Source organism: Tupaia chinensis, unplaced genomic scaffold (genome assembly GCF_000334495.1).
Source record: "Tupaia chinensis unplaced genomic scaffold, TupChi_1.0 Scaffold144692_1, whole genome shotgun sequence".
NCBI lineage: Eukaryota > Metazoa > Chordata > Mammalia > Scandentia > Tupaiidae > Tupaia > Tupaia belangeri.
Window position 1 is genome coordinate 96,250 of NW_006204553.1, and position 4,753 is coordinate 101,002.

The window sequence follows — 4,753 nt, forward strand, 5'->3', positions numbered from 1 at the left end:
GTTGTTGTTTGTCTGTTCTGGGGGGGGGGGGTTCAAAATATCGTTAAATTGATATTACTAAATAAAATCTGTTTCTTTGAACTGAAATAAATTCATTTAACAAGGGTATTTCATATCATCCCAGAGAGTTGGAAGTGTGACTGGTTTGATTTTCAGTAAGTGCAGCTCCCTTCATAGTGCTGCTCACCACACTGGAGTGTGTATTTATGTGTTTAGCTCTTTGCTTTCTCCTTCCCCACCCTAGACTGCAAGCTAATGCAAGGGGGGAGTTTGCAGGGTATGTTCTATTGTGTTTTGCTGGAACAGCTACGGGGACAGCCTGGCACTAGTGAGTGGGAGAGGGTATTCGCTGTATCAGTTCCTTGGTGCCAGCAGCAGCTGTGCCCACACAGCAGGCAGCCTGTAGGACCTTCCCACCTGAACTCTCTCCCTCAGGATTACTCCCTCTTTTAGGTTCCCAGGGAGGCTGGAAATTCAGAGAGGCAATGCCTCCAGTATGCCTGCATCTGGAGCCAGCTGACCTGGGGTGGAATTCTGCCCGCTACTGTTGTGTGATCTTAGGAACGCTACTTAACCTCTTTTTTTTTTTTTCCATTGAACTTTATTTTTATTATTATTAATTTGTTTTTAATTTGACCAGAGCAAGAGAGGAAAAGCGAGAAAGCAAGGCACCAGGTCTGGGGCTCGAACCGCAGTTGGTCATGTGGGAGTCCAGCACCCCCAACCACCATGCCACTTGCTGGCCCCAGATACTTAACCTCTTAATGCAGGAGTTTCTTCCTCTGTGACATGGAAAACTGGATTCTGCAGGCAGGGTCGACATCTAAATGAGATTGATAGGTATGTGTGCACATCCGGCAGGGTGGAGGCTCGGTGATGGTGAATGAGACAACGTCCTTGGTCTCCGTCAGCTCCCGGGCTGAGACAGAGACAAACGTGCATTGACAGCCAAATGGGGTTCGGACCAGGATAGTAGAAAGACAGGCTGTTGTGGCATCTCAGAGGAAGGTCCCCTGTCCAGGACTTGAGGAAGAGGCCAGAGAAAGCTTCCTGGGGGAAGCCCTACCTAAGCTGTTTTGTAAATGGGGTAATAAGAGGTGACAGTCTTGAAAGGAGTCCCATTCCCATTCTGCGACCATCACGGTCATCCCGTCCCCTTGCACCTGACTGATGGAGGAACAGGCATGTGACTCAGCACTGGCCAGTGTGAAAGAAAGGGAAGATCTGCTGGGAACTTCTGAATTTTTTTTTTAATGGAGTGAAATAGCATGCTGATGAAAAATCCGGGATCTAGACAGGCCTCCTTCCACCCCAGTTCTGCCACTTGCAATCCTATCATCTTGAGAAAAATCACTGTCCTCACCTTTGGAATGGGGTTATAGTTCATAATAACAATGCCAAGCTCAGAGGGTTGTGTTTGGGAGGATACAATGAGGAAACATAGAGCACGTTTATAGAAATGAGCCTGGCGTGTTTACTGGCATGACTACCCATGTTGCATGGCATACCCTGGAAGGAAGGCTGCACAACACATGTACCACAACAAAGAACACAGAAATCACAGTAGACAGCTCTGGCCAGCCCCTGAGCCTGTGTCTCTCTCTCCCTCCCTGCCAGGGTCTTCTCAGTTTTTCCGTCCTGTACAGCAGACCCTTCCCCAGCATGCTGGTGTTCCACTGGGGGCAGCCAGTGTGGTATATTGTAGGCGTAATAGTCAGGGTCTCCAGAGAAACAGAAGCAATTGGATATCTGCCTGTCTCCATATATATCTCTATATCTCTGTTGATTCATCTGAAGGAGTTGGATCATGGGATGTGGGCACTGGCAAGTCTGAAATCTGGAGGGCAGGTTGCATGGCTGGAAATTCAGATGAGAGTTGATATGCAGATTTGAGGCTGAAATCTGCAGTGGGGCCAGCACTCTGCATGCTCAGGCAGGATATCTGTGTTGCTGTCTTGAGGTCAAGTTGCTTCTTCCTGGAAAGCCTCAGGCTTTACTCTGAAGATGTTCATTTCTGGATGAAGGTCATCCACATTATGGAGGGTACGGTAGTTTACTTACAATCTATGGATTGTAGCTGTCAACCACATCCTTAACACAGCAGCTTTCACAGAAACCTCTAGTCTAGTGGTTGAACAGACCACCGGACACCTTGGCCTAGCCTAGCTGGCAGATAAAATGAGCCATCACAGTGAGGGAAGGGTACATCAAGGGTCATCACCTCCCAAACTAAAGCTCTGACCAAGAACCTTTCTGGGTTCACTTATCTCCCATAGTCTTCTCCCTCTCTTTGGAAGCTGCATGAGATGAAGCATGAAACTCGGGGCCATGGTGTTTTACTTACAGATTTGATGCAAGAGCCTTATTCCTCCGGGCAAGTGACAGAAATGTGATGAGGAGGGCTGATGCAGGAAGGAGAGGCAGCTGCTCTGTACCATCTGCTCCCTTCTTGCCAAGTAAGGAACTTGCCTAGGCCTCCTTGTCCTTTAATGCCCCCTGAAAAAGATTGTGAGTAGGTTCTCATGTGTGGTTCAAGATCTCAAAGTGCACACAGAGATAGGGTAGGACAGACTACTTCATTACACAGAATTGATGGATGGAGAGGAGAGAAGAGAGTGATTAAAACATGGATAAATTCTGAGTTAAGTTTCTAAAGTCTCAGTATTTCCTCATCCAAAGGTGTTTGCGAGATGATATTTTTTTCCCCTCTGAGAATTGGCCTTGTATGTGAAGAACTCTGATCTTGGCAGAGTGCAGGTGACATGTGACCACTGGTTGGGAGGTAATTGGGTTAAGATCATTTCCCAGATGTTTCACACATAAATGTCTGCATAGCCCAGACATTTGGTCATGTGACAGCCCAGAGGATGTAACGGAGCTACCTAGTTGGAAAGATGGATTGCAATTACTGACATGTTAAGAGACTCTCTTCCTGGGATGTGTATGTGCACAGCCAGGCCTTACAACTGAACGGGTTCGGTGTGTCCTGCCCCACTATATGCTGGTAGGCACGGTTTGGTTAATGACCATGTTCGTACCAGTACATTTTGAAGAAAAGGAGCAAATTCTTGGTTTCCTAGATTCTTAAAAGAAGAGAGCCTTGGGGCCAGCAGTTGGCATAGTGAGTGGGGTGCTGGACTCCCACATAGCCTACCGAGGTTCGAATCCCGGACCTGCTGGCTTGAAACTCATGCCGGACACGTGTGTGTGTGCCTGAAATCCCAGGAGGAGAACAAGGAGAAGGGATTGTGGCATGACCAGCCCCCCTGGGGTGACGGTGATGTCTTGCTTTCTGTCTCTTTGTCTCTCTCTCTCTCTCTGTCTCTCCAGCATGTGCCCTATTGCAAAAATATCTTTGAAAAAAGAAGAGAGCCTGGGACCAGCAGTTAGCATAATGGCCATGTCGCTGGACTCCCATGTAGTCGACCACAGTTCGAGTCCCGAACCCGGTGGCTTAAACTCACAACGGGCACGTGTGCATGCGTGCCCAAGATCCCGAGAGGAGAATGGAGGAGAAGGGATTGCAGCATGGCCATCCCCCCTGGGGGTGATTTCTCACTTTCTGTCTCTCTGTCTTTCTGGCGAGCACACACGCCCTATTAGCAAAAACCTCTCAAAAAAAAAAAAAAAGAAAAGAAAAGAAAAGAAAAAAAGAAAAAGAAAGAAATTAAGAAAGAAAGAAAAAAGAAAGGAAGAGAGCCTGGGCTGATAACCTAAAGGTGTAATTTAGCATTTCATGTACATATTTTTAGTTTCTTCCAAAATGTGTTTATTGAAAGAATATAGGGAAAATCCCTGACTGCAAAATCTGCCATTGAGTTTTTCCAGTTAACCTCCAGTATGATCGATTTTGTTCTTTTGGATGCCGTAGGCTTCAACACACATGTAGATTCCCGTAACCACCAGCACTGTCAGGATTCAGAACAGTTCTGTCACCGACAAAATACTGCCTAGTGCTTTCCTTTAACAGTTAGTTACCTCCCCCCATCAGAGAGTGATCTGATTTTCATCACTAAAGTCTGGTCTTTTTTTGTTTTTTTGTTTTGTTTTGTTTTGTTTTGTTTTACTATATCATCTTTTTTTTAATTTTTATTTTTATTATCATCATAATCTTCTTTATATTACATTGGATTACATATAACTTTATAGTGTAATACATTGCTTTTTCAAAAGGGAATACCATGCATGTCAGTCAATACAGAGACATTAATCTCCCCGCTTCATCATTCAATAACTTTTCTATGTTTTTCCCAATCGTCAATCACTATTTCTCATTTTGCTTGTAAAAAGACTTTACCCATCATGAAATACTTCTCAGACCAATCCAGTTGAGAATATTAGACATGTCATCATCAACAGGTAATAAGCCATATCTGTTTCTCACTAACGTCCTGCCTCTCTATTTGTTCTCTTGCTATCTTTCTCTGTCCTCTTCTCTTCACCGCCCCCTTTTCACACTGTCTTATTCTCGTTAAGTACTTTCACTGCTTATATGTTCTCCAATATTTTGCTCTCTACCATAGAGTGCGGATAGTCGGTATATTACTTGTAGATCTTTTATGTCCTCCAATTTTTTGCTCTCTACCATAGAGTGCGGATAGTCGGTATATATTGAGTGGATACATACAATATCTTTCTTTCATAGCCTGGCTTACTTCACTCAGCAATAGATCCTCCATATCTGACCACTTTCTATCAAATGCCAGGGTCTTGTTATTTTTTATGGCTGAGTAGTATTCCATAGAGTATATGT

At 44.9% G+C, this 4,753-nt stretch overlaps 1 protein-coding gene across 10 annotated transcripts in view; it reads left to right on the top strand.

Annotated features, from left to right (window-relative positions):
- Positions 1 to 4,753, top strand: part of LOC102471688 (protein FAM156A/FAM156B-like) — a 24,593-nt gene that overhangs the window by 4,805 nt on the left and 15,035 nt on the right. For 2 of the 10 annotated variants that reach the window (XR_003547671.1, XM_027767811.1), the window contains exon 3: positions 2,277 to 2,456. The exons of the other annotated variants lie outside the window; for them this stretch is intronic. The gene's annotated coding sequence lies outside the window, so the exon portion shown is untranslated. The remainder of the gene's footprint in view (positions 1 to 2,276; positions 2,457 to 4,753) is intronic. 10 annotated transcript variants of the gene reach the window in all.